Consider the following 24,683-nt stretch of genomic DNA (forward strand, 5'->3'; position numbering starts at 1 on the left):
AGACAGACAGACAGACAGACAGACAGACAGACAGACAGACAGACAGACAGACAGACAGACAGACAGACAGACAGACAGATAGACGAACAGACAGACAGGCAGACAGACAGACAGACAGACAGACAGACAGACAGACAGACAGATAGACGGACAGACAGACAGGCAGAAAGGCAGACAGACAGACAGACAGACAGACAGACAGACAGACAGACAGACAGACAGACAGACAGACAGACAGACAGACAGGCAGACAGACAGACAGGCAGGCAGGCAGACAGACAGGCAGACAGACAGGCAGACAGACAGGCAGACAGACAGGCAGACAGACAGGCAGACAGACAGACAGACAGACAGACAGACAGACAGACAGACAGACAGACAGACAGACAGACAGACAGACAGACAGACAGACAGACAGACAGACAGACAGACAGACAGACAGACAGGCAGACAGGCAGACAGACAGACAGACAGACAGACAGACAGACAGACAGACAGACAGACAGACAGACAGACAGACAGACAGACAGGCAGACAGACAGACAGACAGACAGACAGACAGACAGACAGACAGACAGACAGACAGACAGACAGACAGACAGACAGACAGACAGACAGACAGACAGACAGACAGACAGACAGACAGACAGACAGACAGACAGACAGACAGACAGACAGACAGACAGACAGACAGGCAGACAGGCAGACAGACAGACAGGCAGACAGACAGACAGGCAGACAGTCTGTAGTCTTGAGTCTGGAAAATCTCCACCTGTTAAAAATACGTTTTTTTCTAAGCCAAATACGTATGTAAAGTTTCATTCAAACCAAAATTGGTCGTCTGAGTTTTTGCTAGTCTCCAGAACATTTGGAATGGAAACGCTCATATGGTAAAACTATTGTCACTGGTGTAGTCAGCAACAAAAAACGTTGTTTAAACATGGTAATGACTGAAAACTCACAGTACAAATATCGAGCTTTCTTTTGGCTATAAATAAAGACATTGTTCATTAACTGTAATCACTTCAAAATACATGGTACTTTTTCTCGAGTTTTTATCTATTTTAAGGAGAATTACAAGGAAACATTTCTCATTCTGAATACTTGATCCCATTTTTGCTGAGACGACTAGTATAAACCTTATTTATTAGAATACTAGAAGAAGGCGCACAGCGAACGAACAATGACTCAGGGCAGGACCACACCGGACACCTAATGTAACCGTATCAAAGGCAATAGAAATTCGCTATCTGGTACTATTCTAAATTCGTTGCGTGCCGAGTTGAAGACGAGTATCAAACATTGACTGATTAATGCACGTCTTCGGCTCGGTTTGGTAAAGCACAAATCGAGTTTTGCCAAGTTTTATGTTGCTCATATCAGCATGTTTTTTTTTCAAGATATCTGTTTGACATGAAATCTAAAAATATATAATTATCTAAAACAAACATTATTTTTATATTGTATACTTCTTAGAAAAACAAAATTATTATCTAAAACTTTGCCGAAGACACTATACCGATCAAAAAAACCTTTAAGACACTCGGCGCGGGAGATAATTACGAAATTTGATATCCTGGATGTTGTGCTGACGTACTATCTGCAACTTTGCTGAAGACATCGCGTTCATAACCATTTTGGCTAAGGTAAAAGTTCAATTTTTTTCCTCATTTCTCCATAATCACACAGCCATTAATGTTTAGCTTATTTTTCCTCTGTGTGGACTCATCACTGCGATCAGAGACATTTGATCTATTGTAATATTGATCAAGTGTTTTCTGTACCTTGTACTTCATATTGTTGGCAGTATCACTATTGAAGTGAATGATATGCTTTCATTTATATCCGTGTTTGTGTGTGAGAGTTCACCCTTTCGTTTCAAGCTTACTGCTCTACTATACCGAGTCTCTTTCTATTCTACCAAATTACAATTCCCTGATCTGAGGCTGCACCTAACGTTTCTCTCTGGCCTGGAAAAAGAGGGACTTATCGCCTTACCGAAGACGCTAGGGTTTGCAATTCCGGGAAGGATTTCCCGGGAAATACTTTTTCCCGGGATTCCCGGATCCCGGGAACCAAAACATTGATTCCCGGGATCCCGGGATTCCCGAGTTAATCGATTCATTTCGTTAGATTTACCATAGTATCCTAGGCAATAGTGCAATAAAAGTAAATAACTTCCGTCGTCAAACTCTATAGCAGCACTAAAGGATTATACGAAGCAAATTTTTGTTTGAAATGACGGTCAATATTTGTTTTGCTTCAATGATTTATCAAAAATATCTGCTGTCTTATTTAGTAAACGACAAATTAGGTAAATGTTCACCTCGCCTAATAACGTCCTTTGCTAGTTAGTTCACTACTGATAGAATAGCTTTTTTAATTTTTGATTTGTTTATTGATAGAAATTTTCGAAACCTCTAAATTGATAAAAGTTTCAAAACCCGTAAATCAATACGACCTAAATTTAATAATTTGATAAATCTCAGTGTACCTTGGGTCGTGGTCGCGAATTTAACGTAAAAATAATCTTTGCAGGTTAATTTTGTAGGCATCCAAATACTTTGAAGCTGACTTATTTTGTGTCGTATTAAACTAATTATTTAGTATTCTATCGTTCCTTCCAGTTTGTAATTGTCTTCCACAGAAAACCGCCGAATGGAGATGTAACGTTCCAGTTAATCAATAAATATTTTTACACGGAATCATACTTCAAATGGGTTTGAAATATTGTTCTGTCATTGAAAACTAGATTTGGTACGCAATTTATTTTTTCTTTAAATACGCATCGTGTAATGGCATAGCAAATATATTCGATAGAAAAATGAGCGGAGAGGCTTTGCTACCGTTCAAGCAAACAGAGTTTTAAGCGAATATTAGGTATTGTGTAATATTATAGCATATATATTAGCCCGAATAAATATATTCCCTACGATCTACCACATTTAGCAATTAATCGTCTTGACTAATGGCTGCCTAACACTCAGTTTTATCTTCAACAAACTGGAGAATTGGACACTTCAGTTCCTAATGGAATGTAGCAAGGGCTGGAATAGGTGATTTGAAAGTATTCTAGAAATCAAACACCAGCGGTGACTCAGCGGAATTAAACGAAGTTTTTCAGAAAGAAATTACATTATTTGGGCAATATCAGTAGCGGACCTGAAGCGATTGTTTGACGACATGAAGACCTTTGGACTTCTTTTTCTGTTAATATTTGCAACAATATCGATCGCTGATGTTAATTTGAATATAGTTTGTTTTTTTTTTCACTTCGTTTTTCATGCGAATTGAGAATGAAATTATAAACAGGTTTGGTTGCCGTTTATTAGAAAATTTTATTTCAAATCTCATTTTTGATAAAATTAATTTCCATTCCCGGTTACCGGGAGTTCCCGGAAAATTAGATTTTTCATTCCCGTTTCCCGGGAAATCAATTCCCGGGAATATTGCAAACCCTAGAAGACGCCACACCGATCAAACAAACCATTCTGGCTTTAAAAATATTTGTAAGCACCAACCTTTTGTGCTTAATTTCTCGAAAATGAGTCGAGATTAAAAAAAAAACAAAAAAAAAAACATCGCAAAATGACATCTTAAGCATATAGGAATATTTATGCAAAGATACAGTTAGTTCAAAAAGAGATGCCCGTTTTCATTTCATTCTTGTCGTGGCATGACCTAATGATATTTAGTACTGAAAAGTTCAATTAGTAAAATCTTGCGTAGTCTTACGTTAACAACGCGGACTCGTTTCAGATACAATTTCTGACTGATTCTGTCCATTTTTTCAATTTTTTTTTTTTATTATTTTATGTCATCAAATCATTCTGTGTATCACACGATATTCACGGAAATAACGTTTTACACTGCTTTTTAACATCTACATGGTTTTAGAAGTTGACGCGGCATTTCGAATCCAAATTTATAATTCATGCAGCTATTTTATAGAATTTTCCTATTTATGAGGTTTTAAACATAGGGTAATTGTACTATTATTCATCTCATTAAGCCGATATTCACGAAGAATGCACGGATAAACATAAAATTTTCACGAAATCATTGAACAAATAAACAAAATTTGTTTACATGCTCTCATGGAATCGCGCAGTATTGGAGATTTAGTGAACTCAGTTTGATTTATCCTGAATTTCGTAAACCATACCATTTTTTTACAACGCTTCCATATTCATCTCAACACTTAAATCACTGCTCAATTATTCATCTCACGACGCCCCCATATTCATCGCACTGTTAATCATGAATGAATCACACTTTCATAAATGAACGTAGCCGCAAACCGTCATGGTAATTTACCTAGGTATCCGATGTAGTTGTTTACGTGCAAAATTGGTAACCCAGGTAACCACTGCAGCGCTGTCGATTTCTGTCAATTATGTCGGAAAAACTCAACATTTTCAGTATGATCTTTTCGTACTTACAGAAACTGATTTGGCAACATTTGATTTTCTTCAATGCAGTGAAAACAGATGAAAATACATACAATTGAAATTTAGGAATTATGGCAATTCATCTCATATACTTCTGCTAAATCCCCAGAAAAAGGAGAGGATTATGCGAAGGCAAATTGTTATTGTATCGTCGAGTATCGCTTACACTCTTGATAATACATTCAACAGATTCCAAATAAGTTAATCCATGAAGAATTGGGGCAAAATCGATATGTTGCTGACATTTTACGTAGATCAGACACCTACCAATCGATTTCTGAGACTTTTTTTTACTGAATATAAGAGATAATTTGACAACCACTTTTAGATATTAGCGCATTACCATTAATGCTCAGACATACTCGATATTATTTTGCTTTGTGAAATATACTAAAACCATGCCAAAACTGTTTTCGTAGAATTACCGTTTCGAACTCAGTTTTTGTCCGATTTAAGATCTGTTTTTTTTTTAAAGATGGGTAAGAAGATGCTTATATGTGAACAAACTCCTAGAATTTTGATATTGGTCCTAAAACAAAATGGCGTCGAAGAAACATCGAAAATTTCCGATTTCTCAAAAATTCAAAAAGGCGCCATTGTTGCCGCTTAAGTTGAAATATGTTCAAACTCGGGGAAATTTATTTTCGCATCAATCCTCATCAAAAAGTTATACATAGAAGCCAAGGCAAAAAAATTGTTGCACGGTGTTTTCAAAAGTGTATTTTTATTTTGTTTGCAATTCTATTTCCCGGCGGGGTCACGCCCATAGGTAAAATTTCTCATTACGGGTTTTCTCCTGTAAGAGACTGAACCACTGCGACCATTGATAGTAGATCTATTGTGGTATGCTCCGTCTCAATCTACCTAAGATTCAATTTCGGAGCATAACTATTATTGAGTTGATATCCAATTTTGATTTGCACGTGTATCTCAGTCAGGTATCACTATTCGAATGAAGAGTAATATCGGAGAAGGGCTTTCGTTCCATAGTTCGGAACGACTTAGGAATCCTTTACCGAGGATACGCGATATGTGTTGTACTAATACTATGCATTCGCAGAGTAGGTGTTCTAAGGTTTCATACTCAAGTGACAAAGAGAAGTCCTGTTATCGTACTTAGGTCTTTTTTCTTGAGCCTAAGTAGCGTCATGGTTTTTGCGTAGTTTGGTTTAATAAATTTTTTTGATTGTCGTAAACCAGATACAGTATTTCAATATTTGCGTATGACCATCCTCCTTTAAGCTCTGTTTTTGAAGCTCTTGATAAGACGCCACAGATGGGTTCTGGTCCTATTAAATTTTCAGGAGAACATTGTCTTGCTAGTGAGTCGGCTTTTTCATTACGGGTTAAAGAAGTCTCTTCATCAGTCGGATGTGATTTTTACTGATTTTTATTTGAGGTTTTAAAAAGTGACACGGAGAAATTATCTCCTGTATTTTTTCATCAGTAAGCTGAGACACAACAAAAAATCGATAAACGACGGCTCGTACTGAATTGGCCTCCTTGATTGTAAAAAAAAACCAATTATGCTATTTATTCGAAATTACGATTGTTATAATGATGACTGTTCCTCAAAAAAGAAAAGTTTCTTCAATGTTTTTACCTCCCATATTACAAAAATATGTAGCGAGAGTAGAGTTTTATTGAATAAATAAGTTATTTAATCTTTTTATTTTTAATTTTATGGGTATTAAAGACTACTCTAGTATGTATGTTCGAGCTGGGTTGAACTGCAGAATAAAAAGGTATCCAACGATAAAGGATAATAAAATGTTAAATGTAGGTACGCAGTTTGCTACACGTGTAAAGTTTTCTAAAACATGAGCTGAACAATTGCCAGCTCGGATATCTACTTTCTGGGTAATGGAAAACAATGAGCTACAAATAATACTGCATTTGCAAGCACACAAGCGCTGATGTGTTTCGAAAAGGTTTTGAATGCGCATATTGTTACTTGTACTCGTGTTTTATTACAGGTATTGTATTAGTTCCTAGAAAAGGTGTCTGATTCGGTACAGTAATTGTTGGACCTAAAAAAATACATTATGAAATACGTAGGTAAACATATTTATGCAGCAAAGTTGATTTTGACTTTCGATTAAAACTCATGTACAGCACATGTCGGTTAGTCAATAATATCAAGCTTTTTTAATTAAGCACTGACTGCAATGGACCCAATTAGAGTGCGAACCAATCTGACAATATTTGTAATTGCAACTCTTCCAGCCCATATTGTTGATTTGGTCTCATGTGTTTCGATTCATTAAACCTTTATTTGATTCGAACAGAATACCTTTCCCTCACCGCACACCTGTATTGAATGTGCTGCTGTGCAGTCCATATTGCACTGTCCAGATATACCGTATGGAAACCAATCATTAAATTGCACCTGTGCCCGAAGACTGCCCCTCGGAAGCAATGATTTTAACTTCATTCAACAGCAGCAGGCTTTACAATGCAGGAACATCGATATTCGCAGTTGGAATGAACCAGCGCAATGCAGCCATCCAAGAATGAGAATCACTTCTGTCTGTGTTTTCTCTTGTCTATTGTTTTACTACCGCGCCAAAAACTGACAGTTGGTATTGCTTCCATAAATTTCCGATACAACTTACATTTGCCATCGGTGTACCGGCTTCCGGATCGATTTCAGCCAAAGCAAGCAACACCAAAGAAAGCAACAAGCGAAAGGCATTATAGCGGTATGTTCTTAACCATCGCAGGTTTAGAACAGTTAGGGTACTGGGAGGACAGTTCGCTACCATCGTTCTGGCCTACTTGCAATGGCCTTCTTGCAACTTCGTAGTCGATTACGGTCGGTTCAAAGAGCAATCAGCAACGGTGGAAGCCTCGTGTGCGCTCGTGAGAATGCGGTGCAGCAATAATACTAAGGTGGCAACAGTTTGTGCTGGCTGGATTCAAGGCTAATGCAGGTGGCGGCGACGACGGGCGGCGCGGCGGCGGCGAAGCCAAAGGAAGGCAACTTAAGCGGACAAGGTCGATAGAATTCCATTCCAGCTGCAGTGCGGTGTGCTGCACTGCATGCACGGTTGAAAGCTTTTCTTTTCACTGTTGCACTTTGGGCTACGAAAATTGCATTCAATCGTAGCGTAGGTTGTGTTTCTTTCAGGTGGTAGAATCCGAATCTATTCAAATATAGTATTTAGTCCAGCTGAGGAAATATTGCATTGAAAGGTAACCACTCCTCTTGATCTGAATCTCTAAATTTATGAACTTAGCATTTTTTTCTGTTCATTCGGACGAAGTACCCGAAATGTTGAAAGTGCAATACGAACACAAGTAGGTACATATTTATATTTATTTGTTCACCTTCATGTTCTCTGTCAGCCCTTGTCTTCAGTTTATAAAACTGCTTTGGCAAACATTTACAACAAATAATTGAAGTGTCCAATCGTGGAAGACTATTTTAATCCTCCCGAACGTATTTCAAACAATTTACATCTGTTTTGCAGAGGGCTTTCATCAGCACCCAGAAAATAGCTAGGGTGTTGTATCATGATCGGACCAGTCAGAAAATGTACCACGATCGGACCATTTTTTTATATGTGAGATTCATTAACTTCTGAACAAAAAAATGTGTCAAATATGTAGCAGCATCATCAAATAATTTCTTCTGATGATGTTCAGAAGGTTTTATCCAGATTGCTTAAATATTACTACTATTAAAAATGTTTTAAAAAATGAACTATTTTCGAGCACCAATTGCCCTTACAATTTTTATCAAGGCTTGTTTTCAAGCAGTGATTTAAGAATCAAACATTTGAATATTGCAGTATATTTTCCGGTTATATGTTTCTGTGACATCTCAATTCAATGTAGGAACACTTTTTATATGACATATTCGCTTTAAAGTTGGAATTATTGGTGAAACGCGGAGGCCTGTTTTGTATCATGATCGGACCAGCCTACTTCTGAGACATCACCGTTTCACTTTGCTTGTGCTCGATATACCCAATGGAGGATTTTACGTTAAATTCATTGGAACAGAACGTAATTGGTGAAGCTTATGTTCTATAGAATGAAACCTCACAAAAACGACGTAAGGTTGACTACACTACACTGCACTACACTACACTACACTACTCTACACTACACTACACTACGCTACACTACACTACACTACACTACAATACACTCCACTACACTCCACTACACTCCACTCCACTACACTACACTACACTACACTACACTACACTACACTACACTACACTACTATAAACTACACTACACTACACTACACTACACTACACTACACTACACTACACTACACTACACTACACTACACTACACTACACTACACTACACTACACTACACTACACTACACTACACTACACTACACTACACTACACTACACTACACTACACTACACTACACTACACTACACTACACTACACTAAACTACACTACACTACACTACGCTACACTCCTCTACACTACACTACACTACACTACACTACACTACACTACACTACACTACACTACACTACATTGCACTACACTATACTTCACTACAAACAGCCCATTATACTTCAAACAGGGAAAAAATTTACTCAGTGTCAACCTAATTTAAGAAGCCCTTTTTCGCAAATTTTCGACTAGTTTACGAGAGAATCATATATTAAAATATATGAAAATTTATATTTGTGACTGATTGGTTGTCATAGCTTTCATCGAGGCATCTCAAAGGCATCTATCTCAGCTTTATAAAAACGCTCGGAGATACCAAATACAATGACGAATATGACTAAGGTTTCTATGAAAAGATTTATGATATAGCACCGATAACTTCCTTCAAGTAACCTTAAACTGAGATTGAACTTTTAAGCAGTATGAAAAAATAGCTTTTATTCTTTTAAACAACTTTATCAAATAGATACGATAGCGACTAACAAATCAGTTTGAAAAAAATAACAGATAGTGCTTTCGTGTCACATAGTTAGTAGCGCTTTCGCGAGATATTTTGACAAGCAGTTGAAATGTTGAGAAAATATAACGTTAAGAGTATGGTTGGTTTGAAATTAGAGGAAAAATGAAACAAAGTAAAGATTCAGAGTGCTTTAACAGAATTGACACCAATTATTTTTCAATAAATACATACATATCAGCAACATACACTATTCTAACAATTTAGTGAGAAAGTTTGGCTCTAATTAGGAAAATGTCAATAAACGTTTTAAATTTTGAGTAAAAATAAAATAATATACATTATGCTATTCACCGCGATCATTGGTGCTTATTACGGTAGAGTTTACGGTGAAATCATCACCATCATCCATCAACATCGCCATCACGACGTTATTTTCCTCAAACGTATTTTGACATTTTTTCTAGAAATGAGAATTACGCACGTTGAGTGCGTGTATTCTGGAATTTATTTATATCATTGATCTTGTAATAATACTTTTCAACATAAATGAACGAAGTAGACAGAAATAGGCCGAAATAACATCGCTAAACGATTGACAGTATGCATCTCTTTGATACGCGAGTGTCGTTTGACTAACCTTTTCTTTCTGTGAGCAGAGCGGCGATGATTTGGTTGTTTTACATTTACGAGCGAAAGCCGACTGTGACGCACGCTAATGTCGTTTTCGTTTTCGCGGTGTAGCTACACTCAAACGACACTTTTGACACCGAAAATGTTTTATTTGATTTTTCGTGCTACCTTTTTTCTGTCTCTCCCTACACTTTTTCTGTCACTGAGGACACCCGAAAAAAGCAGAGTGTACTGTAGGAAGTTACCAACACATTCACACGTATGTGTCAAAACTGGTTTGTTTTGGTTTTCGTTCCACGTGGTAAAATGTCAGGCAAATTTTTTCTCAGCACATTTGCGAGATGGACATATGAAATGGAAACGAGACAAATTGACAAATGCGATAATGACCAAAACAAAACGAATTGACAGCTATCCCATTATTACGCATACCAATGCAATGACACTGAAAATGTTTTATTTGAAGCTGCATAGTATAGCACGGAAAAAGGGTAGCTACACCGCGAAAACGGAAACGACATAAGAATGCGAGATCAAATAAAAATGGTGACCGTTTACAAGCCTGTTTACGGGACTCACGTAGGTTAACAAAACGTCGCAAAGTGACAACTGCTGTGAAATCTGGGTTATTATGAGTTTCATATCACTGAAATGAAAATGGGAATAGTGACGTTTTGCGTTGATTTTCTTCACGACCATTTCGAACGATGAAGCGAATTCAAGAAGATGAGGAAGGTTTAAAAACTGATTGATTTGTGATCTAATGATAATATATAGCAAATTTATTTTTCAGTAACGAAACTCTCTTTGAGACTAACAAATTTTTGCGGTAAGAGAAAAACTTGATCTTTGAATTGAGTTTAGCGGTTGGGCTTAAAAGCTTCGTCTTCTCGAAAAATGTCCTCATACAAAATTTTTGCTCAATCGAACTTCGGGAAATGGTGCCTTAAAGCGGCCAAAATGTCACTTTTTTGACTGATGAAGTTCATGAACTGTTCGATATCGAAATTTTTTGTATGCAAAATGTCTTAGAAATGTATAAAACGTCGAGATCTGGTGTTATCTCGAAAAAAAAAATCTGAAAAACTCTACTTTCTGAGACTTCGAAATTTTTGTGCTGGGAAACTCATTTCACTTGTCTTATTCTCATTTTCACTTCACTGTCAATCTCACTTCACGGAGCTAGTTTTTGTCACCTCACTTTAGATGAAATCGGGAATAAATTTCAAAAAGTGAAGTGAGTGTGGGAGTGAAATAAATATTTCACCGAGAAGTAATTCCCGTAATAAGTAACATTGGCTGAATATCGCACTGAATATGAGCTGTCACACTTCAGGCATAAAACTTAGAGCATTGCAATATTCGGCAAATTCGTAGTACTATTTGGGGACTACAAATCTGTCATACATCGTTTCTCATAGTGGTGGAGTAAGCTATCGGTAAAACGAAACTGCAACCGAAAAAACACCCAGAAATTGAATAGGCAGATTTGCCGTATTTGAAACTCAAATATAATCCATAACGTTTTCGAAATAATATGAAAAATGTTCGAAAATATCTTTAGAATCACGAACAAAATTGATAGAATCTAATTTATCAAGCCCAAACCAAACACCATGCAAGTAAAGCCCAGCACGCGAAACGGAAAATCGCTTGAAGTCTCAGAAGCACACTGGTCCGATTATGATACATTTTTTGGTCCGATCATGATTTACCATGGTCCGATCATGGTACAAAATCTATGATCAGTAAAAACGATATAAATAAATGAATTTACGTCGGATTTGCAATAAATTGTTAACTTTGTAAACTAGACAGACAGACTTTTCCGATAAATGTATTTTATTTAAGATTCCATGTAATATTTAGGGTGAAAATGTGACATGAAAAGCGATATACCTTGAAAATAGTCTAAATTGACTTATGTTTATTTAAAAGTTTTTCGTGATGAGCGGTATTTCATAAATTCGTGAAACGTCGTACACAAATTACATAAAGCATGAAGAAGGGGGGGGTGAGGGTTGAGCCTGCGTTACTTACGTAACTTTCTTCTTATCTATGTAACAATAGGCGGTAGTTGGGTAGTTGAGACCGTTACGTAACTGTCATGTTTGCATAAAATTGCAAATTCGCAGAGGGGGCAGGTTGTCCAGCTTTACGTAATTTTAGGGCGGGGAAGTATTATCTAACGTTACTTATCGTTACATGTGGGGGAGGGGGTCTGAAATCTAAGTTTTTAGCGTTACATAATTTGTGTACGACGCCTAAGATAGATAGTAAATCAGAATTTTCGTTCCCATCATTGGAATTGCCGATATTCATCAAAATTCAAAAGTTTGAGGCACGTTTTTTTCGACTAAAAAAAACAGTGAGAAAAACAGTAGTATTCTGTTTCCCATCCTGAATAAGTTTCACATCGATCTGACCATATTCTCACATATTTTCAAACAGTTATTCGTTCTTTCTAACTTATATTTCTTATGAAACAAATATTATTTAAAATACGACCATAATTTCATCAGCCTCTAACAGTAGTAGTGGTAATGCTCAATGATAAATTTTATGATATTCTATAATAACGAAACTAAGGTATTGGGGAAACTAAAGAAAAAATCAAATCGTTGCTCTTAGAATAAAAGAGAGAACAACATATTTACTTAGTTATCTTATGAAACCGATAGACTTTTCGAAATTGGAAATAAATGAAAGATGTATTTTGATTTTACATAGAACAAGTAACGGAGTACAACACCATGAAAATAAGTAGAAAATAAGTAGAATATAAATTGAAAAATCAGTCCACTAGATACCCTTCCTTCACACTGAATCCTTCACTGTAGACTTTGCAAATTGGCAAATAAGTCCCTCTTATAATAAAATTGGCCAGAGATACGTATAACGGTTTTCTTCAGGGAACTGTAATTATGGCTCGATATTGGCAGGACGAACGAGGTTTCGATTCTCCTTAAAGGTACCACATCAAAAAGCACGATGCGTAGGTGGATATCATTCGTTTTCTCGGTTTTCTTATCACACCTCTGATGACACCAAGATGGACTCTCAGATCAAAGAAAATGTACGAATTTTGAAATTCATGATTTATTACACGATGAATAAGCTTGTTTCAAAATTCGGACAAGTCATCTCCGAGAAAAGTGGGGGTTTAAACAGTCTTTGAAACACGTTTTTTCTGCATAACTTTTGAACCACATGCCCAATCATTAGGAAATTAATCAACAGAAGGTTCAAAGAACAAGCCCGTTCTTTTGATACCAATTTTGTTCAAATAGGTTGTGTTGTTTCTGAGATAATGGAGTTTCGTGATTTTCTCATTTTGATACATAACCTCTAAAATAAAAATTCGATGACAATAACATTTATTAGGGTCTTATGGGGCAAATAGACCTTTCATTTGCAAAAATTTCATGAAAATCGGTCCAACCATCTCAGAGAAAAACAAGTGAGATTGGGAGAGTGTTACATACATACATACACACTCAGAAAATGCTTAGCTCGTCGAACTAAGTAGATTTTATACTTTTGGTTTTTCCCGTGATTGCTATACCTTTCTAGGAGAAAGGCAACACAAAGGTTCATAAATGTCATATCTGTCAAAAATGTCAAAAATGTCTAGAAAGTCAAAAATGTCAAAAATGTCAAAAATGTCAAAAATGTCAAAAATGTCAAAAATGTCAAAAATGTCAAAAATGTCAAAAATGTCAAAAATGTCAAAAATGTCAAAAATGTCAAAAATGTCAAAAATGTCAAAAATGTCAAAAATGTCAAATATGTCAAAAATGTCAAAAATGTCAAAAATGTCAAAAATGGCAAAAATGGCAAAAAAGTCAAAAATGGCAAAAATGTCAAAAATGACAAAAATGTCAAAAATGTCAAAAATGTCAAAAATGTTAAAAATGTCAAAAATGTCAAAAATGTCGGATATGTCAAAAATGACAAAAATGTAAAAAATGTCATAAATGTTAAAAATGTCAAAACTGTCAAAAATGACAAAAATGTCAAAAATGTCGAAAATGTTAAAAGGGTCAAATGTGTCAAAATCGTCAAAAAATTCAAAAATGTCAAAAATATCAAAATGTCAAAAATGTCAAAGATGTCAAAAATGACAATAATTTTAAAAATGTCAAAAGTTTAAAACATGTCCAAAATGTCAAATATGGTAAAAATGTTAGAAATTTAAATAATGTTAGAAATATCGAGAATGTCCGAAACTCTTTTCAAAACAGTAAATTAGATGACCGTGGCAGATTTGGATTGTCAGGATTTAGCACAGAATTATTGCATCTGTTGTTGGCAAAATATGACAAAGCTTCATTGTGGGTAAGAAGGCCGAAGCTCTCCGAAGGCCAATCGAAAAGAATTGCTGCTGATATTTGAGCAACCGACAAGTGTTTTGCTTAAGCCGAAAGCAAATTCGGAAAGCCAGTTGATACTGCCGCAATTCGCTACGCTATTGAAAATTAGCTTGATTCGAAGCAGAGTCTTTTATAACCCAAAGAGTGCATTTCCGGCTAACTAGGCGTACTATTCTGTCGACCTTCTTAGGGAAAGCCAGCAAGCGATCAATCAGATGACGTAATTTTCGTTTTAACAAGGTTTGATAGTTGATCACATTTCTGCATTTGAGCGAATGCGTGTATAAATTACAAATCCTTTATTGCAAGAATGAGGAAACCGATTGGAAACTTACATTCAAAAAAGGACAAGTTTCGTGCCATTTTTCTTCAACAGATTTTTATTTTACGCACTCATGTACTAGGCTGAAGAAAAACGTGGTTCTACGAAAAAACAGTTTTTGAAAAAAGTTTCGTATGGAGAGATGAAATTGATTTGTCAAAATCCATCGAATTTGAATTATTCCAACGAATTTGGATTATTCAGAAAGTCATTTTAAACCAATAAGTTTCTTATGGTTGACATCTTTTTTAAGTTATTTTGAAATTAAGTTTAAGAAATTTGAAAATGAATTTATAAAGTTTATTTTGTATTTAGATTTTTTTAGTAAATTTTTTTTCTGCAGTGTATATATTTTTTTCAAACATTGGCAGTTCTCTATTATTCGTGCTCAGACTTTTTTTTCATACATACAACCAAAAGTTGAAAGGTATCGCTTCTTCTTTTCCTTTTTTCTTTAATTTCGTTTCATGTATGTGTAAAATCCAAATAATGTTGTGGGAAATTTTTGCAGCCTTCTGAGTTTAACTGATTTGTTAAGTACTGAAAACTGTGAAAAGCTACCGTGTAAGTCCTATTGATCAATATATAAATAAAAGAAAATTTGCTCCATATGACGTATTTTCAAATTTTATTTAATTTTAAAACTTGTAGCTCATAAATCATGCCTCGCAGAGTCAAATCTAGTATTAATCGTTTAACCGGAAATAACTGAGCTTGATTAGGAATTGTATCTAACGTTGTGAAGCATTCACTAATCAGAGTAGATTTTAAATAACTTTCCAGTACTATACTAAAGTTTTCGATAACCTACTATACAGTCCACAGGCAGATCCAAACCTTTTCGGTTAAAAATATCATAAATCTACACGTCCGAAGTGAGATTAAATGAAAATGTTTTGATAACTGAATATTCAAAAATAGAAAAAAAATCGCTGTCATTTTTTAGAAAATTTTCATCATGTCGAGTGACAGAGTTGAATCAAAAGGTTTTTGACCGCCAAAAAAGCAAGGCCCGATCATGAAGATAAAAATTGTTATCAATGTCACAAGATGCCCCTCTCAACGGTAGAAGCACTGGTTATTATTCTCAAATAAGATATGCGGATTCAACACCATCATCACGGCCTACGAAACATTCATTATTCATTACAATTACTCACATCGGTGTTGCTAGGCTAAGTTTTTGTTTGACACACTCGCAAACGCAAATTCGAATGTTGCTTAATTTTTTGTGTTCTCTCTTCAAGCGACAAATTCACGTTAGTTTAAATCTCCGGGGCCTGCATCATGACATTTCACTAACCTTGATAGTGGAGCTGCACTGCCATCAATTCATGGCTCAACATGGCTCTCTTTTGCCATGTTTGGCAAGGTTTTTTCTTTCCATTATGGAAAAAAGCCACCCCTATCTCCGCAACCTGGCGAATGCATTACACCTTCCCAACTGAATGTACGAATGATATGGATTTTCCTGGTTTTTTAGTCAAGTTTGCATTTTAGTCGCATCGCGGTGTTCGTTCGTTTGGGTAACCAGAAAGTATGAGAGAATGAGAGTCAAACACTGAACCATTCGCGTATGTCCTTACAGGTAAACTAGGCTTTATAAGATTCTGAGAGAGAGTGAGAGAGAGAGAGAGTGTGTGCATTCACTAGCTCCCAAATCTGGTCATGTGTGTAGGCAGGCCGGAAAAGGAAGGACGAAAAAGGCAAATTTATTCACCCCTTGTTTACGGCGCGTTGATGAACTTCAACCGCCAGCGTCGGGAAGGGTGGCGAGGGGCTGAATATCGTTGTAGTTATTGTTACTATTGCTTTGCGGGACGATGATAGGTTAGAGGTCGGCTATACCGAAAATGTGACTAAGCAACCATAGCTTTCACCACCCCTTCCTTGGTGGCAGAGTTGAGGGTGGAAGAAAAAACAGCTGGATAACAAACATCGCGTCCTAGTGACGGACTGTGTGTTGCGCATTAGTGTGTTCGGTAAATCTGCATTACAGCCGAATTGAAGGCTGTTTTTTTTATACTAAATTTATGCAAAAATCACGAAACAAAACTTACCTTTTTATTCTCTTTTAAAATATTCCAGCTGTTGGCGGTTTATTTTTTTGCTTCCGAGAAGAATCAACAGAACCTCAATATTTTTTTCTTCAATTAGGTTTATTAGTATTAATTCGCAATTCATTGGCTTTTACTACCATTTACGTATTACGTGCCGGTAGCCACCGCAATTATACCGCAAATTATTCACGAACTCATGCTCGGTTGCACGCAATATCCACCATTCGCGTTCGGGAGGCTAGTTTTCCTCTAAAATTTGCAGTAACAAGCTGTTTTCTTCGTCCACTGCACGCACACCCACAGACATACACAAACTGATGCACACTTGTGCAACTCCAGGGGATGGCAAAACTTTCCACCACCTCAATCCAGCTGCTGGAATCTTTTTTCATCCACCATCGAACTCACATTACTAGCTAACCTGCCAGAACGAGACGGCACTTGCCGTTTCTTTTTCTGCCCACTGCTAACACTTCAAATGGGCTTTTCCTCTTCACGCTGAAAAAATAAAACACACGGACATGCACTTTCGTCAGCCCGCACCTAACCGCCCCTCGCTTAATGCCGTTCACCCACTAAAGGTGGTAAAATTTTCACCACCCACACCCTAAGCGCGCTCTGCCAAACAATTCCGAAATAGCTATTCATTCAAACAAAGCCACCATCGACACTTGTGCGACCTTCCTCCGCTGCGCAGCTACCACGGGAACCGCACGTACCCTATTCGCTTCCACTTCTCACTTTTACTCTACCTCCGACTGAACACCGTCGAACCGAGGAGGGGAGTTGGGTGTGGTGATGCTGGTGGTGACGGGCACACTAGCGCGCACTTGTGGGTGAGGATCGCCTTTCTCGCCACGACTCGACTCGGACCGCGATAAGAATGGAACTGAACTGGAGCTGGGAGCTTCGCTGTTCGGCTGGTCACCACTGCGGATCTCGAGGAAGAGACAGAAAGCACTCACGCGCACTAACACAACCGTGGCTGTCGGCATCGTCATCACCGTGTGTCAACGTAAAGGGAAGCGCTGACTGACCGGTAGCTGATAAGGGGAAGCTCGGAAGCATGCGCCGAATAAGGCTCGCATTATCAACGACCAACAAGGCGGTTTGTGTCATCGCTAATGCCGGATAGACGGGAGTTTCGCAACCGGGGGGTTCGGGATTCCGGCGTAACTTTGTGGTAGTGTTGGCAATTGTGGAATAGACTCGCGTATCAATTGGATGGAAGGTGATTGAGTGATTTTAATAAATCAATATTTTGTTTCATCATAATATTTAGAGGGGTTCAATCTATTCTACCAACAGTTGAAATTTGAGAATCAACTCGCGAGCTAAAAGGGATCAAATAATTTGCTAAACGCTTATTGCGACTCAAATTTTTGAAATTCCGGTGCAAAACAAATGTAACAAATGTGTAGACAACAACAAATATCAACGATTTTGATGTCTTATAACTGTAATAATCTATTAAGCATCATAACGTCAGATGTGGGAGCTAAAGGTCTGATTACTTCTACTAACATAGTATTTGAGCCCTGTGCGAAAGTATTGGAAACATTCGTGAACTAATATTTTGTATGAATTTTGTAGTTTTGTTTTAGGATTGAATATCAAAAATAATTGTAATGATTTCACATTTGTTTATACTAATCATTTCATTAGACAAATAAGGAAAGATTTTATTGTTCTGGGCAGCAATCAATCATTGCAATTTTGAGCGAAATCGAGATATTCCAGAAATAAAATAAATTCTACTTCTGAGAAATTGCTGCAATATGCTTTACCCACAAAATCATATTTTATTCGTCTAGGCCAATGTTCTTGCAATATGCTTATATCGTGCAGAAATTGTTATCACTATTAAATTAATCGAAAGTATGATATATCTGAACTACAAATAATATCAAATTTGCTATAAAATTGCAAAGAAATGCTTTTGATAATTAGGAACAATGAAGCTATGATTATACAGGGTAAATTAACTTATATTGAACTCCTTTCCTATGTGGACTCGCTAGATAAACTTAATTTTCACTAAAACTTCCACCGGGAAACATTTTATTTAGCCAATCTGCGTGAGAATCACAAGAATCCTTTTGAAATTCCAATTGATATCAGGAGAAAATTTATTGAATCTGGCTGGGGTGGTCCTTTGAAAGAAATAGTCCATTTAAGGTGGTTTTACCCTAAGTATAAAAAAACCCTAAGCTGAAAAATGCCAGAAAAAAAAAACGCTTAAGAGTGGCAAAAGTGAAATAAATAAATAATACAAAGATGAGCTTGCAATCGCCAAATTGGGTCAGCAGACTTGAAAATGCGCAATCGGAAAAACGTCTTAAGTTAAATGATGAATGAACACTTTTGCAACGAAGTATAAAATTGCCCTAATAAAAGTTAAAATTACCGGAAACGCCTTCAGATGCTATTAAGTACTAGGTAAAAACTGCCGGTCAGAATAACTCAATTTATGTGAAAAGCGAGATATTCTCCAAAAAATTCAATCGGGAAATACCTTGCTCAGCTAATCTACATAATAATCACTCGAGAAACATTTGTAAATTTCAACTTATGGTATAGCTTGGATGGACCACTTCCTTCAGTGGACCACCCTGACAAAAAACTGTTTATCTTTTTGATATAGGATAAATTGATAAATGATTGACCCCCTTTCTATAGTGGACCACTCGTGAGATTAACATTTTACATTGAGAGAATAAACAGTTTTTCATCAGGGTGGTCTACTGAAGAAAATGGTCCAACCATGGTAGTAATACCCTTTATTCAGAAACAGTAATGCATTTAAGGTCCACTAGAATTGCTTTTGAAGGAGAAAAAATTAATAACTTGATCACATATTAAGGGGTTATATACCTTTTTAGTTTTCAAAAAACCGAAAAAAAATTTATTGCATTATCTTTGAATACAACATTTTGAGAACATTTTCACAAATTTTCATGAAGATCTGAGCAATAGGAAGAAAGTTAGAGCGATTTGCAGCGCGTCTTGACACGGCCGCAAAAGCTAAACTAGAAACTTTACACACGATTATCTCGGAATAGTGTTTTCCGAAAAATGACTTTGCCGTGATCCTGATTGCGGGAAAACTACTGAACCGATTTCCTTCATCTTTTTTTTAAATTTTTGATATCGAATTCGCCGGTTCTTGAACGATCGCTTTTCGAAACATACATTTACATTTTGCCGCAAAAAAAATTTTAATGCAATTTTTAGCGCTCAAAACGTGCATTTTTTGGGAAAAACGTTCCCGTTTGCACTGAAAACAAAATACTCATAAAAGCGATCGTTCAAGGACACGGCACACTTCTAAACTAATGAAATAATCTGAGTATTTTTATTTCGATTGACAGGTTGAGTCTCTATCAGGATCACCTCAAGCCTCTGCAAAAAAATTACGTTTCGGGGAAACGGCCATTACTCCAGTAATAATTGGAATATCTCAAAATCAAACGTATTTTTTTGTTGCTGATAAACTGTCCTTCCAGAAAAATACCACTTTGATGCAATGAAAATGGTGCTATGCACTTAAAACTAAATTCAAACTTCCCTCATTTTTCTCGACCAAAAAGGTATATAACCCCTTAAGCTTAAAATTGTCAAACATTGTTGCTGAAAGCGAGAAAATAAGTCACAATTAGAATAAATCAACCGTAGTGGACCAATTTTCAATACTGGACCACCCGTCAGATTAACTCAATTTTTCTTAACATCGGGTGGAACTACCTTGAATGGACCACTTCCTTCAATGGACCACCTCGACGGTAAACTTCATTCTCGTTCATTCTCTTAATATAATATGGGATTTTAAATGTTTCCCATAATTATGATGCAGATTAGCTGGATAAGATGTTACCCGATAAAAGATATCTGGAAAACCTTCGAGTTGAATCTGGCAAATGTTCCTTATGATTTTGATGCAGATTTGATGGATAATATGTTCCTCGATGGAAGTGCTATGAGAATCCATCGAGTTTACGCATAAATTGAGTTAATCTGACCGGTGGTCCACCAAAGAATTTTGTTCATTCAAGGTAACTTTACTTACTATTTGATTCAGCTAGTTCTTGCAAAACTTCAACGAAGTATAAAAATGCTCCAATGGAGGCTCAAATAGTCGGAAATCGCCTTCAGATGCTATGAAGTACTAGAGGGGAACTGCCATGGATGGACCACTTCCTTTAGTGAGCCACCGGTCAGACTCAACAACAATATCACACGCTAGCCTGGGGGCTAATGCGGTCTCGATCAACTAGATTAGTTGAGAAAATTCGTTATCGATATTGTTTTCGGCACATTTTGCATGTTGTAGGATAAGTACAACGATACACCGTGCCCCAGTGCTGAGTCGAGAAAATTTCCAGCTCGAAAAGTTCCTCGACCTGATCGGGAATCGAACCCGATATCACAACCGTGTGGGAGAGCTAGCCGACCGACATCGCTAACCACAGAACCACGGGGACCACACCGGTCAAACTCAGTGTATGTGAAAACTCCAGGAATTTCTGTAAAACTTCCATAGGCTAACATTTTACCAGCGAATCTGCGTAAGTATCACGAGAAACATTTGTAAATTCCGATTTATGTTGAGAGAAATTGAGTGGTCCACCATGGATTCATTTATCCTGCCAAAGGTAAACTAACCTATAGTGGGCCATAGATTAACCCAATTTCTTTTGACATAAATTGGAATTCCCAAATTTTTCTCGTGTTTCTGATGCGATTGGCTGGATAGATATTTCCCGATGAAAATTTCCTGAAAATCTCCAAAGTTTTTGCATAAATTGAATTAATTAGGCGTGTGGTCCACTAGAGGAAAGGAATCCACTGTACGGTAATTTACTCATATCAAGAGAATAAACATATTTTCGTAAGGGTGGTCCACTGAAGGAAATGGTCCGCCCAAGATAGTTATACCCTATATTCCGAAAAAAGTGCATTTTATGGTTTGGAGGGGTAAAATCTTTATGATATGATCACATGTTAAGTATGTGGTTTCTAAAATAAAAAATATAAGAAATAAAATAAATAAGAAGTAAAAGAATGATCAAAAATTGAACAACAACAAATCATAACTGAATTTGATTGAAAAAACCATCAAAAACGTTCGTTAATCTTATAAAGACAGAGGGAAAAGCTAACCCTTAGTCAGTCTAAAATCACTGCAGAATGCTTTTAAGTCCTAAAAGGCGAAGTATAAATGTAAGATTTGAATGAAGCTCAACATAAATAGCAACTTGGGCTGAAACAAGTTAAATAGTATCTTCTTCAAATTGAGTATTTAAATTACCAAAAATAGGTTAAATGATTCTATGGTGGATCACTCGTCAGATTAACTCCATTTCTCTTAACATAAATTGGAATTTATAAATGATTCTCATAATTCATATGCAGATCGGCTAGATAAAATGCTTCGCGATGGAAGTTTTCTGAAAACCCCTCGAGTATTTACTCAAATTGAGTCAATTTGGCTAGTGGCCAACTATAGGGAAGGTCTTCCCGAGCTCAACCTTTGTCAGCAACAGATGTGCGATAGATATACTGATATACAGTTTTTTACTCCATTAATCCGTTTCCAAGGTCGTCGTGCTTTGTGCGTAGTGTAGCCGAGTGTTTTTTTCGTCAGCTTTCTGGTTGCCTGGACAAGTACAAGTTCGTGTCAATTGGTGAGCTAGACGAGCATGCTGCCATCCGCCCTGTTTGCGTCTCTTCTCATCTTGAAAGTGTGTTGTTCGCTGCCGTCGGTCCCTGCACTGCGCCAAGTGAGTTTCTCCAGTAAAAAAAGTTTCCTTTCCTCACTTTATTCTGATTTTTACTTGGACTACCAGAACAGTTTGTTCAAGGATTCACGCGCTTTTTAGCTTTGGTAGATATGAGAAACCGAATCAACGGACTCGTCTTGTGCCTGCTGCACTGACAGAGCCCGTTGGTCCACCGAACAAAACACAGGGGAATTCGAACCTGATCTCACAGCAAGACACAAAAGTCAAGCAACACCCGGATGAATCGTTCGGGCCCTGGGTTGTGTACATCCGGCCTAAATCGAAGCCATTCAATGTGATATAAATTGATAAGGATCTGATTAGGCATTATTCAGCTGTGACCGAGATCTTCGAGGTCCGCCAAAACATTTACGCGAGAATATGGCGTAAACGTTTCTGCTCGCATTGTGGAGATCGACGATGTGGTCACTAAAGCAGTTCTGAGTATCGAGAACTTGTTGAATGCCAGCGTTGGCCGCTTCAAGAATGCCAACATTCAGCCAGTACAGATACTTGATTGCAAGCGATTTCACTAGTATCGCTCGAGAAAAGTATACCCCATCAGACTCATTTCGGGTGACATTCGCCGGGTCTAATTGCCTAGCCCCTTTTTTTTTCTCTTGTAGGAGCTTATGACCACTGCTACCATTAGTTAGATATATTGTGGTATACTCCGCGTTAATATATATGCGCTGTCAGTTCGTTCCATCACTATGGGTATCAGTGACGGTCGCCCTAGGACTTTGCATTTCCCCTCAAAAAGGAATGCCCTCTTTGATAAAGTTCATTACCTTTGTTAGTTCGGCAATCCATACCTCGTTAGGCGTGAGGACACCTTTTCCTTTGCTGAAATAATGCGCTGCATTGGCACAGTAGGTGTTCCTAAGTTTCAATTTCAAGATTACAGAAGCGACATATGTCTTCTGTCAGTTTACCTATTTTTTTAAGGTGATACCTACTCGGACAGTGTCCAGTCAGTAGGCGAGCCAACGTACTCAGATCAGCTTTATTTGTACTGAGGAGGTTGCGGGTAATTCTATTCTAAGGTGTAATGAATAGTTTAGATTGTCTTGCATTGGAGGTGGCCCTCCAGTTGGCACCGATCATCATTGCTTCCCAGCCTCTGAGCTCTGATTTCAGGCGGGATGTAGAAACCCTACAGAATGGCTCCGGTCCGACGAATGCAGTTGAAGAACCAATTCTTGCTAAGAGGTCGGCTTTTTCATTTTCTTCTATACCGCAGTGACCAGGCACCCAGTATAGATTTACACCGTTTGATGCAGTCAGTTGTCGTAGGGATAAAATACAATTCCAAACTAACTTCGGCTGGCATGTGTAGGCTTTAAGTGCAGTAAGAGCTGCTTGACTATCAGAGAAAATACAGATATTGGCATATCCATATTTTCTAGCCGAACAAATATTTGTGCATGTTAGGGTAGCATTTATTTCAGCTTGGAAGACTGTGGGCCACTGTCCCATTGGAATTGATATATTAATTCCTGGTCCAGTAACCCCAGCACCAGTACATTCACCCATTTCAGAGCCGTCTGTGAAAAAAAAGAGTGATCCTGGACGAGTTTTAGGACCTCCTTCTTCCCATTCGCTGCGAGAGGCTTCAATCACTTTGAAGGGAATATTGAAGTTAGTCTTGGTTAGTCCATCCAGTCTTCATTCATTGTTACTAAGTTGTTCAGTTGGAATTCTTTAAGGATTCGTAAGTGTCCTTCTAGATTCCCTTCCTGAAGAAGTTTAACGCGTTTGAGTCTGAGAGCACCTTTTTCCGCTTCAAGTTGCACATATTGATGCAAAGGTAGAAGATACAAAAGAGCTTCTAAGGTTTTGGATGGTGCGCTGGCCAATGCTCCAGTTATTGGTAGGCATGCCAGACATTGTTGCTTATCCAGCTTTTTCTGAGCTGATGTTTGTGTAGTATTGTGGGTCTCACTATAGCCAAGTAAATCCAATGAATCATCCTTGGTTTGAGTCCCCACTTCTTAACAAATGTATTGCTGCAAGCCCAAAGAGCATTGTTGGCTTATGAGATTGCGTACTCCAGATGGTCGTTCCAGTTAAGCTAATGGTCAAGCATGACACCTAGGTACTTGGTTTGCTTGGATAGCTCCAACTGTGTTTCTCCCAAATTTAGTGTTGCAATATTATACTTTCTCTTTCTTGTGA

General features: G+C 37.4%; 1 protein-coding gene across 9 annotated transcripts in view; it reads right to left on the reverse strand.

Moving 5' to 3' along the window:
* The window catches only part of LOC129723996 (kazrin), a 265,654-nt gene that overhangs the window by 237,430 nt on the left and 3,541 nt on the right, over positions 1 to 24,683 (reverse strand). For 7 of the 9 annotated variants that reach the window (XR_008727856.1, XR_008727855.1, XM_055678556.1 and 4 more), the window contains exon 1: positions 16,726 to 17,601. The exons of the other annotated variants lie outside the window; for them this stretch is intronic. The gene's annotated coding sequence lies outside the window, so the exon portion shown is untranslated. Of the gene's footprint in view, positions 1 to 16,725; positions 17,602 to 24,683 lie in introns of those variants that run through there. 9 annotated transcript variants of the gene reach the window in all.

This window comes from Wyeomyia smithii, chromosome 2, assembly GCF_029784165.1.
Source record: "Wyeomyia smithii strain HCP4-BCI-WySm-NY-G18 chromosome 2, ASM2978416v1, whole genome shotgun sequence".
Taxonomy (NCBI): Eukaryota; Metazoa; Arthropoda; class Insecta; order Diptera; family Culicidae; genus Wyeomyia; species Wyeomyia smithii.